Source organism: Aquarana catesbeiana, linkage group LG08 (assembly GCF_042186555.1).
Source record: "Aquarana catesbeiana isolate 2022-GZ linkage group LG08, ASM4218655v1, whole genome shotgun sequence".
NCBI classification, from domain to species: Eukaryota; Metazoa; Chordata; class Amphibia; order Anura; family Ranidae; genus Aquarana; species Aquarana catesbeiana.
Genome location: NC_133331.1, coordinates 4,797,048 through 4,809,703, shown reverse-complemented (window position 1 = coordinate 4,809,703; position 12,656 = coordinate 4,797,048). Strand labels below are relative to the sequence as shown.

The following is a 12,656-nucleotide window of genomic DNA, read 5'->3' as shown; positions in this document are numbered from 1 at the left end:
ACGGAAGCACTCAAGCGGAGTGTGGGACGTTTCGTGACATATACCATGTAAGATCAGGTAAGAGCTTGATCACGTTATCCTAGACAATTGGCACATCTAAGGACCAGCCAACATAAACAGTACTCTAATTAACAACAAGCCTTGATTAGTCGGGGAATGCCCAGACAGCCCGGCAACAATCCCACAACCCTGGATACACAAAGTACCGTATATACTCGAGTATAAGCCAATTTTTTCAGCACATTTCTTAGGCTGAAAACCCCCCCTCAGCTTATACTCGGGTGAGGGTGCCCATCTGCAGCTGTACCTGTGATAACTAAAACAGTGGGTGTCGCCCGCTGTGTCATGCAGTCTGTGCGGCCGTCCATTGTAACAAAGCTCCACCTCCTCGTCGTCCATGATAGACGGAACACTGATACAATGCTGGGAAACTGTATCAGTGTTCCGTCTATCACGGATGACAAGGAGGCGGGACTTTGTTACAATGGACGGCCATACAGACTGCATTAAACAGCGCGAGACACCCGCTGTTTTAGTTATCACAGGTACGGCTACAGATGGGCACAACGAGGCTGCAAATGGGCACAGTGATACTGCAGATGGGCACAATGAGGTTGCAGATGAGCACAATGAAGCTGAAAATGGGCACAGTGAGGCTGCAGATGGGCATGACACAGCGGGAGACACCCGTTGTTTTAGTTATCACAGGTACAGCTGCAGATGGGCACAATGAGGCTGCAAATGGGCACAGTGATACAGCAGATGGGAACAATGAGGCTGCAGATGGGCACAATGAGGCTGAAAATTGGCACAGTGAGGCTGTAGATGGGCATGACACAGCGGGAGACACCCGTTGTTTTAGTTATCACAGGTACAGCAGCAGATGGGCACAATGAGGCTGCAAATGGGCACAGTGATACAGCAGATGGGAACAATGAGGCTGTAGATGGGCACAATGAGGCTGAAAATTGGCACAGTGAGGCTGTAGATGGGCATGACACAGCGGGAGACACCCGCTGTTTTAGTTATCACAGGTACAGCTGCAGATGGGCACAATGAGGCTGCAAATGGGCACAGTGAGGCTGCAGATGGGCACAGTGAGGATGCAGATGGGCACAGTGAGGCTGCAAATGGGCACAGTGAGGCTGCAAATGGGCACAGTGAGGCTGCAGATAGGCACAATGAGGCTGCAAATGGGCACAGTGAGGCTGCAGATGGGCACAGTGAGGATGCAGATGGGCACAGTGAGGCTGCAAATGGGCACAGTGAGGCTGCAAATGGGCACAGTGAGGCTGCAAATGGGCACAGTGAAACTGCAGATGGGCATTGTTTACCCAGTAGCTGCTGCATTTCCCACCCTAGGCTTATATGCGAGTCAATACGTTTTCCCAGTTTTTTGTGGTAAAATTAAGGGCCTCGGCTTATATTCAGGTCAGCCTATACTCGAGTATATACGGTATTACACATTAACATACACATAAACACACAAACTTCAGGCTGCTTTTATCTCCGGTCTCGGAGAGCTTGTCAGAAGGTATCAGGCTGATAACAGAGCTACGAAACAGAAGAAACACACGGGACTCAGTGCTTTGGAGAGAGATAAGAAAACACTGCAGATGTAGTAACACAGCTCAAATTTCATGAACCGGGTTTACATCCACTTCAACACAGATTACAGCATGCGCGCCTCAGATCCGGAAGTGCAGGATCACGTACAGGTGCGTGATTCTGCACAGGGGAGCCGATTTCCTGCCGTATATGTATGGGCTACGGTCGGCAAGCGGTTAAGTGGGGTGTGGCAGGGGGGTGTGTCCTATGCCTTCATACTTTTGCTAATAAGTGTCCCTCGTTCCGATCTCAAAAAGTTGGGAGGTGTGCTTTCCCATACCCCTCCCTACCAACTTTTTAAGATGAACACCTATTAGCAAAAGTATGTAGGCATAGGACACACCCCCTGCCATGCCCCCCTTAAACCACTTCCGGACTGCCCACCGTCGATATACGTCGGTCCTTTGATGTTACATACCATTGTTAGGGCAGCAGACAGCTGCCATAACCCCGGTATTTTCTTCAACGGTGGGCGTTCCTCTTTAGGATAAAAGTGGTCTCTGCGGCGGATTCGCCGCGGGATCACTTTTATGGGCGGCGGGAGAGGTGCCCACCCCCCTCCCGCCCGTGTCCCAGTCGTCTCCGCTTACTGAATCCCTCGGTATCGGCGGAGATGATCCTTTCCCCTCAGAGGCACTAAGTCGAGTGAGGGAATGTTGGCCTCCACTTGACTTAATGACATAGGATGGCGTCAGCGACGTCCAACGTCACTTCCGCCCAACGGCCTTAAAGGGACAATTTTTTCTTATTGAAAAAAAAAAAAAAGACATTTATTTTTATTTTTTTATTGCTTTTAAGTGTAAATGTGAGATCTGAGGTTCCTTTTGACCCCCCGATCTCACATTAAAGAGGACCTGTCATGCTTTTTTTCTATTACAAGGGATATTTACATTCCTTGTAATAGGAATGAAAGTGATCAAATTTTTTTTTTTTAAAGCACAGTGTAAAAATAAAAAATAAATAGTAAAATAAAGAAGAAAGAAAAAAATAAAAATAAAGCGCCTCGTCCCTTCGAGCTCACGCGCAGAAGTGAACTACTATACGTAAGCCGCGCCCACATATGAAAACGGTGTTCAAACCACACACACATGAGGTATCGCCACGATCGTTAGAGTGAGAGCAATAATTCTAGCACAGCACCTCCTCTGTAACTCAAAACTGGTAACCTGTACGAAACGTATTGGGACGTATTATTTTTAACTGCCAAAGTTTGTCGCCATTCCACGGGCGGGGCGCAATTATGAAGCATGACATGTTGGGTATCAATTTACTCGGCGTAACATCATCTTTCACAATATAGAAAAAAATTGGGCTAACTTGACTGTATTCTTATTTATTCATTTAAAAAAGTGTATTTTTTTCCCCAAAAAATTGTGTTTGTATGACCGATGTGCAAATACGGTGTGGCGTAAAGTATTGCAACGACCGCCATTTTGTGTGTCACACATAGCCCCTCCCCCCCACAGTTAGAATCACTCCCTAGGACACACTTAACCCCTTCACTGCCCCCTAGTGGTTAACCCCTTCACTGCCAGTCACATTTACACAGTAATCAATGCATTTTTAATCGCACTGATCGCTGTATAAATGTGAATGGTCCCAAAATGGCGCCAAAAGTGTCCGATCTGTCCGCCATAATGTCACAGTCACGATAAAAATCGCCGATCGCCGCCATTACTAGTAAAAAAAAAAAATGATTAATAATAATTAATAATAATAAAAAATATTAATAATTAATAATAATTCATATCAATAATTAATAATAAAACCATCCCCTATTTTGTAGACGCTATAACTTTTGCGCAAACCAATCAATAATTTTTTTTTTTTTTACCAAAAATATGTAGAAGAATACGTATCGGCCTAAACTGAGGAAAAAAAAAGTTTTTTTATATATTTTTTGGGGATATTTATTATAGCAAAAAGTAAAAAAAATGTGTTTTTTTCAAAACTGTCGCTATTTTTTTTGTTTATAGAGCAAAAAAAATAAAAACCGCAGAGGTGATTAAATACCACCAAAATAAATCTCTATTTGTGGGGGAAGAAAAAGGACGTCGATTGTGTTTGGGAGCCGCGTCGCACGACCGCGCAATTGTCAGTTAAAGCGACGCAGTGCCCGAATCGCAAAAAAAAAAAAAACGCACTGGTCTTTTTGGGCAGCCAAATGGTCCGGGGGCTGAAGTGGTTAAAGGAGAGAATTATACAAAAATAAATAGGAGAATTATACAAAAATAAATAGGAGAATTATACAAAAATAAATAGTTAGACCCACAAGGGTTTTTAACCATTATTCTTCCTTTATACTGGCATTTGGAATTTACAAATGCAGCCATTTAGAAATTGGATAAAAGCTTTAGCGCTGGGAAAGCACTTTTGGAAAGATAAATAGTGCACAAGTGGTAAAAGTAAACGGGGTCACTTATCCAGCGCTCAAGATGATAGATTATATCGGATTAAGCAGGCTGCTTTATAAAAATAGAACATTTAAAAAAGGAGGCAAAAAAGTTCCAAGAGAGTAGGTTCTTTCTAGCTTAAGCAGCGCTTCTAAAAAAACCAAAAACTCATAAAATTGTAAATAAAAATTAAATAAAAGAGCAAAAACGTAACAAAAAAAAATCATAGCAGTTCCGATAACCTCACCACCTCGGAGAAGAGCAGATCGTTCGTGGTGGCTCCCGGGAGAACAAATCCCAAATGCAGCACGCTGTGTGGTCTCCCCTAGGCGCGAATGTTGAGTCGCGTCTAGGGGAGACCTCGCGGCTTGCTGCATTCGGGATTTGTTCTCCCGGGAGCCACCACGAACGATCTGCTCTTCTCCGAGGTGGTGAGGTTATCGGAGCTGCTATGACCTTTGCTGTATAAGTTACCTCCTGAATGCTGCTTTGTATTGAACTTTACCTAAGTGCAATATCTTAAGGGTCGGGTGTTTTTTGGGACAATAAAAGTTTTTCAGTATCACACTATGTGGATTCCTTTCCTCCTATATGCCCGAGTGATTAAGGGGATGGCGGGTGTGTCCAGTCTGGATGGTCCGGGATCAGGACGTCATTCGTCTGTCAGGTTGATCGTTACTGGTTTCCCATGCTGATGTCCTGTAGTTGCTGAGCTTAAATCTGGATTTATCCATTGAGGCGATTGTTTTTTCGGAGTTTGGTGAGCGCCATTCCTATAGGGAGTGGAATCACACGGTGTGGTGACGGCGGAACATCTCTTCAGTGATATGAACTGCTTTTTAATATGGGAAATTACCCAACACCAGGACTGCCACAATTTTTTTTTTTATCATTTTAAATAGTTTGTTTTTGCTCATACGTTCTTTTATTTCATTTTTATTTACAATTTTATGAGTTTTTGCTGCTTAAGCTAGAAAGAACCTACTCTCTTGGAACTTTTTTGCCTTCTTTCTAAAAGTGCGTTTTATATACAACTATACAGATCTGACCAAAATGAGGGACAAATGAGGAGCAAAGAGGGACAGAGGGACTTTGTTCCAAATCAGCGACAGTCCCTCCAAATCCGGGACAGTCCCTCCCAATCTGGGACAGTCCCTCCCAGAGGCGTAACTAGAACCTTCAGGGCCCCGGTGCAAGAAACCATGATGGGCCCCCCTTCCATCCGAGCCCCGGGCTTCCAATTTTGGGAGAGTATCCATGGACATCCTCCCAAAACCGTGCTTCCTGCATGACCCCTGGGACATGCATCCAGCGCAATCACATCGGCCCTTTACCATGTGATATCAGCTGATTACATGTAAACAGACTTGCCGGTTATCCACAGCCCTTTCCTCCCACGCTGTGTCTGTGTGAGGAAAGGACTGTCGTTAACTGTCAAGAATGTCAGTAAATTGTTTACACTGATAATCAGTGCCCCAATCATCAATGCCATCTATCAGTGCCCATCAGTGCCTTCTATCAGTGCTCATCAGTGCCCATCAGTGCCTTCTATCAGTGCCCATCAGTGCTTTCTATCAGTGCTCATCAGTGCCTTCTATCAGTGCTCATCAGTGCCCATCAGTGCCTTCTATCAGTGCCCATCAGTGCTTTCTATCAGTGCCCATCAGTGCTTTCTATCAGTGCTCATCAGTGCCTTCTATCAGTGCCCATCAGTGCCTTCTATCAGTGCCCATCAGTGCTTTCTATCAGTGCTCATCAGTGCCTTCTATCAGTGCTCATCAGTGCCTTCTATCAGTGCTCATCAGTGCCTTCTATCAGTGCTCATCAGTGCCCATCAGTGCCTTCTATCAGTGCCCATCAGTGCTTTCTATCAGTGCTCATCAGTGCCTTCTATCAGTGCCCATCAGTGCTTTCTATCAGTGCTCATCAGTGCCCATCAGTGCCTTCTATCAGTGCTCATCAGTGCCTTCTATCAATGCTCATCAGTGCTTTGGATCAGTGCTAATCAGTGCCCATCAGTGCCTTCTATCAGTGCCCATCAGTGCTTTCTATCAGTGCTCATCAGTGCCCATCAGTGCCTTCTATCAGTGCCCATCAGTGCTTTCTATCAGTGCTCATCAGTGCCTTCTATCAGTGCCCATCAGTGCTTTCTATCAGTGCTCATCAGTGCCCATCAGTGCCTTCTATCAGTGCTCATCAGTGCCTTCTATCAATGCTCATCAGTGCTTTGTATCAGTGCTAATCAGTGCCCATCAGTGCCTTCTATCAGTGCCCATCAGTGCTTTCTATCAGTGCTCATCAGTGCCCATCAGTGCCTTCTATCAGTGCTCATCAGTGCCTTTTATCAATGCTCATCAGTGCTTTGTATCAGTGCTAATCAGTGCCCATCAGTGCCTTCTATCAGTGCTCATCAGTGCAGTCTATCAGTGCTCATCAGTGCCTTCTATCAGTGCCCATCAGTGCCTTCTATCAGTGCTCATCAGTGCCCATCAGTGCCTTCTATCAGTGCTCATCAGTGCCTTCTATCAGTGCTCATCAGTGCCCTCTATCAGTGCCCATCAGTGCCTTCTATCAGTGCCCATCAGTGCCTTCTATCAGTGCCCATCAGTGCCTTCTATCAGTGCTCATCAGTGCCCATCAGTGCCTTCTATCAGTGGCCATCAGTGCCTTCTATCAGTGCCCATCAGTGCCTTCTATCAGTGCTCATCAGTGCCTTCTATCAGTGCTCATCAGTGCCTTCTATCAGTGCCCATCAGTGCCCTCTATCAGTGCCCATCAGTGCCTTCTATCAGTGCCCATCAGTGCCCTCTATCAGTGCCCATCAGTGCCTTCTATCAGTGCCCATCAGTGCCTTCTATCAGTGCTCATCAGTGCCGTCTATCAGTGCTCATCAGTGCCTTCTATCCCTTCCTTCTATCAGTGCTCATCAGTGCCCATCAGTGCCTTCTATCAGTGCTCATCAGTGCCTTCTATCAGTGCCCATCAGTGCCTTCTATCAGTGCTCATCAGTACCTTCTATCAGTGCTCATCAGTGCCAATCAGTGCCTTCTATTAGTGTATAGTAAAAAATTCAGCGCTAGGACCATATATAAATTAAGCAGCAGTAAACAGTGCGACAACACCAATCAAAATGTAAAAAAATTATAAACCGCGCTAAACAAAAATTACAGTTGGTAAGGTGGAGGTCTTACCTACCACCTACAAAAATTAAAAAATGCAAAATCAATATTGAACACAAAGAAAAAGTCCAGATATTTATAAAATGGAATCAATCATCAAAGGTAGCAGGATGTTCAGCTTATTACAAGTAACGATCCAAAATGAGCTAAGATTGCCCTTACCAGAACATCAGTAACAATGAGCGGATGGCATCAAACCCAGCCAGGGCCTTTGGGACGAAAAATCAAACTGCACCGTCCGTTTTCAAATTGTGGTCCCCTCAATGGATGTAGGAGACAAAACAACACAAAAAACTGGCCATAGTGTAGTATATCAGATGTTTAACATGGACAAGCAGACATACCAACACCCTGGTGAGCACACAAAAACAACAAAAGAGAGGGGGGGGGAGTGAAAAACCCACCACCGTGGCTGTAGATTGTGCTTACCGACTCACGGTGGTAGCCAGGCTCTATGTCAAACTAGGAACTAATCGATGATTGACAGGGGACACATGAACTGGACAGTCTACGCTGGCAAAAAGTAATGGCTCAAGTTCTTTAAGTGATGCTCGACCTTCCAGTCTAGCAAGCAACTGAGTGCCGGACTCCGCTCTCCGCGCTCCCTCGCTCATCAGTCAGTGCCTTCTATCAGTGCTCATCAGTGCCCATTACTGCCTTCTATCAGTGCCCATTACTGCCTTCTATCAGTGCCCATCAGTGCTTATCAGTGCCTTCTATCAGTGCCCATCAGTGCCTTCTATCAGTGCTCATCAGTGCCCATTACTGCCTTCTATCAGTGCCCATTACTGCCTTCTATCAGTGCCCATCAGTGCTTATCAGTGCCTTCTATCAGTGCCCATCAGTGCCTTCTATCAGTGCCTTCTATCAGTGCTCATCAGTGCCTTCTATCAGTGCCTTCTATCAGTGCCCATTACTGCCTTCTATCTGTGCCCATCAGTGCCTTCTATCAGTGCCTTCTATCAGTGCTCATCAGTGCCTTCTATCAGTGCCTTCTATCAGTGCCCATTACTGCCTTCTATCTGTGCCCATCAGTGCTTATCAGTGCCTTCCATCAGTGCCTTCTATCAGTGCCTTCTATCAGTGCTCATCAGTGCCCATCAGTGCCCATCAGTGCCTTCTATCAGTGCTCATCAGTGCCCATCAGTGCCTTCTATCAGTGCTCATCAGTGCCTTCTATCAGTGCTCATCAGTGCCCATCAGTGCCTTCTATCAGTGCTCATCAGTGCCTATCAGTGCCCATCAGTGCCTTCTATCAGTGCTCATCAGTGCCCATCAGTGCCTTCTATCAGTGCTCATCAGTGCCTTCTATCAGTGCTCATCAGTGCCTTCTATCAGTGCCTTCTATCAGTGCTCATCAGTGCCTTCTATCAGTGCTTATCAGTGCCCTCTATCAGTGCCCATCAGTGCCTTCTATCAGTGCCCATCAGTGCTTTCTATCAGTGCTCATCAGTGCCCATCAGTGCCTTCTATTAGTGCTCATCAGTGCCTTCTATCAGTGCTCATCAGTGCCCATCAGTGCCCATCAGTGCCTTCTATCAGTGCTCATCAGTGCCTATCAGTGCCCATCAGTGCCTTCTATCAGTGCTCATCAGTGCCCATCAGTGCCTTCTATCAGTGCTCATCAGTGCCTTCTATCAGTGCTCATCAGTGCCTTCTATCAGTGCTCATCAGTGCCTTCTATCAGTGCCTTCTATCAGTGCTCATCAGTGCCTTCTATCAGTGCTCATCAGTGCCCTCTATCAGTGCCCATCAGTGCCTTCTATCAGTGCCCATCAGTGAATGCTATCAGTGCCCATCACAGTGAATGCTATTAGATCCCATCAGTGCCGGACAGCACGGCTCTGAGCGGAGATTGTGTGTCATATAACAATAGCACAGAGAGACTCCGGCGGTGGCATTAATGTTCTATTTGTCGGTCCTCTCTGGCATGGATGAGAGAGGAGGACACACAGCTGATCTCATGGCTCCCTCTTCTCCCCCTCCTCTCCTCTGTGCTCCGCAGGCAGTCTAGTGTGAAGCTAAAGAGCTCACATTTCCTGCGGAGTACAGAGTTGGGGGAGGGGGAGAAGGGGGAGCGGTGAGATCAGCTGTGTGTCCTCCTCTCTCATCCATGCCAGAGAGGACCGATAAATAGAACATTAATGCCGCCACCGGTGTCTCTCTGTGCTATTGTTATATGACACACGATCTCCGCTCAGAGCGTGTGTGAAGAGCAACCCCGCTGGGCCCCCCCCACAGTGGTGGAATGCCGAGCCCCGTCGCAACTGCAACTGTTGCGACCCCGGTAATTCCGCCACTGGTCTCTCCAAATAAGGGACAGTCTCTTCAAATCTGGGACAGTCCCTCCAAATCTGGGACAGTCCCTCCAAATCCAGGATAGTCCCTCCAAATCAGGTACAGTCTCTCCAAATCAGGGACAGTCACTCCAAATCAGGGACAGTCACCCAAAATCAGGAACATTCTCTCCAAATCCGGGACAGTCCCTCCAAATCAGGGACAGTCTCTCCAAATCCAGGATAGTCCCTCCAAATCAGGGACAGTCTCTCCAAATCCGGGACAGTCCCTCCAAATCCGGGACAGTCCCTCCAAATCTGGGACACTCTTTCCAAATCAGGGACAGTCTCTTCAAATCAGGGACAGTCCCTCCAAATCGAGGACAGTCTCTCCAAATCCAGGATAGTCCCTCCAAATCAGGGACAGTCTCTCCAAATCCAGGACAGTCCCTCCAAATCCGGGACAGTCCCTCCAAATCCGGGACAGTCTCTCCAAATCCGGGACAGTCTCTCCAAATCCGGGACAGTCTCTCCAAATCTGGGACAGTCCCTCCAAATCCGGGACAGTCCCTCCAAATCCGGGACAGTTGAGAGCTATGCATACCTATCCAAGTCATTCTCAGCAATTAAAATGCAAAAAGATACCCCTAGACAGACCATTTGATCTGTGAGAGAGAAGAAAATGGTGTGTGCCCTAAGGGACACGCGGCTTTTGCAGAAGTGCGCTACATTCACATACACAAGGCAGGCATGGAGAAGGAACGTACACCCCCCCCCCCCCCTCCAGAACAGGAAATCTGAAAAAGCTTGCATTTGAGAGATGATACAAAAGGAAGAGAGAGAGATGGAAGGTACATTCTACTTACATTTAGACATATTGTATCTATTTTATAAAAGTTGTACATTTAGTGTTACATTAAGGAAAACCCACCCTTCCCCTATACCCACCAATCACTACCATGGCACACTTTATGTGGTAGACTTGTTTAAGTCCATACCAGGTCCCTCACCTTTAAAAACGCCAGTTGGTTGTGTTTGCCCCCCCAGAACGAAGATCCCCAACCCTCCCCCGGTATGACTTCTTTATTATCAGGTCTTACCTGTACCGGTCTGCAGCCGATGGAGTCCTCTCTCCTTCTCCCAATTTTTCAGGCTGGCTGTCAGATATTAAGCCTGATTAATCTTTTATAAACCACTTCCTTCCTGAACATTAATGGGAAACTTTGTAGACAAGAAGCTTTGCTTAACCGCTTGCCCACCAGGACACATTTTTAACCGCTTGCCTACCAGGACACATTTTTATTTTATTATTATTATTTTATTTTTTTTTTTACTTCCATAAAATCAGCATTTTTTTTTTTTTTTTTTTTGCTATAAAAATACGTAGAACCCCAAAATGTGATATATTTACCAACAAAACAAACCCAAAAACATTTTTTTTTCCAATGTAAAGGACTTTTTTTCAAGAAATTTTTCACAACAGTTCAGTAATCATAAAAATAAATGTGATGAACACAACAACCAGGGTTTTCACTCTTCATGCACAGGTGCAACTTCTCCACCCAGACAAAAATGGCTGCTCACTTCAATACATTAAACAACTCGCTCAGTCAACAGATTCCCAGCCAGATAACTCCCATCTCCTCTTTGCTCCTCAGGGACCCAGTCCACTTGCCCAAGCCACTCCTCTTGATAAGATGATAAAAACAAAAGCGCATTGAAAAAAAACTCCCCAGCCGGCTCAACACCTTGCACAGCGCAGTCCCGGTGTGACATCACAAGCTTAACTCCTCCCTAGCCGCGTTGCGGGCGATAATTTGGGCTTTCTCAGTAGGCCGTTGGGCTTCCTCAGTAGTTAATTGGAATAATTGGGCTTCCTCAGTAGTAGGGACTACTGAAGAAGTCAAATTATCGGGCTCAACACGTCTAGGGAGGATTCAAGCTTGTGACATCATGCCGGGACTATGACAGGGCTTGGCTCTGCCCTCCCTTCTCAGAGCTGGCCGCTCAGCTGTCGGCTGATTGCCAGCTCCTATCTCTCCGCAGGTACTCAGCTGTTGATGATATCCTGCTCGTCAGTCCTGCCTACTTAAGCCGTCCAGCCCAGAGGGTCTCCGCCTTCACCTTAGTCACAGAGGCGCTTGCCTGCATTCCTTTTAAAAGACTTGCTTGGCTGACATCTCTTCTGGCTCCAGATCCTGCTTGCTGTTTTACTACGCTCATCTCCGGCTCCCTGACATTTGGCTTGTCTGACTATCTGGTTCCGGTTCCTGAACTCTGGCTATGTTTTGACTACGTTTGTTCTATTTACTTTTATTAATAAACAAGTGTGATTTAGCTGTACTTCTGTCTCGGTCTGATTTCATGGTTCCTGACAACACTGCTCTGTGCAAGATGGTGAGCCGCCTGGAGTTTATTTCAATGCGCTACCCCAGCCGGCTCACCACCTTGCACAGTGCAGTCCTGGAGTGACGTCACAAGCTCGACTCCTCCCTAGATGCGTTGCGCCCGATAATTGGGCTTCCTAAGTAGGACCAACTACTGAATAAGCCCAATTATCCCAATTAACTACTGAGGAAGCCCAACGGCTTACTGAGGAAGCCCAATTATCAGGCGCAACGTGTCTACGGAGGAGTCAAGCTTGTGACGTCACACCGGGACTGCCCTGTGGAAGGTGTTGAGCCAGCTAGGGAGTTTATTTAAATGCGCTTTTGTTTTTATCATCTTATTGAGAGGAGTAAGTGGACTGGGTCACTAAGGAGCAAGGAGGAGATGGGAGTTATCTGGCTGGGAATCTGTTGTTTGAACCAGTTGTTCAATGTATTGAAGTGAGCTGGTATTTTGTCTGGGTGGAGGAGTTGCACCTGTGCATGAAGAGTTAAAACCCCGGGTGTTGTACTCATCATGTTTTTATTATTACATTGGAAAAAAATGATTTTTGGGACTCATATTATTTGTTTTGTTGATTTATGTTGCGCTACACTGTATTTTAGTTAAATATTTTGGTGGTGTGAAAACGCTGAAGGCTTACCAACACATTATTTATTTATTTTAACTGTATTATTTTCATTTAATTGTTTGCGCTGATTGTATTTATATAATTATTAATTACTGAAAGTCGAGGCCCTCTAAAATAATCATTGGCTGCCAAACCACATACCCATAGCTCCCAACCGTTCCTGATCCCCTCTGTCCCTCTT

At 46.0% G+C, this 12,656-nt stretch overlaps 1 pseudogene; it reads right to left on the bottom strand.

Annotated features, from left to right (window-relative positions):
* LOC141105556 (C3a anaphylatoxin chemotactic receptor-like) overlaps positions 1–10,613 on the bottom strand; it is an 83,201-nt pseudogene extending 72,588 nt beyond the window's left edge.
* Between the last annotated feature and the right edge of the window lie 2,043 nt (positions 10,614–12,656).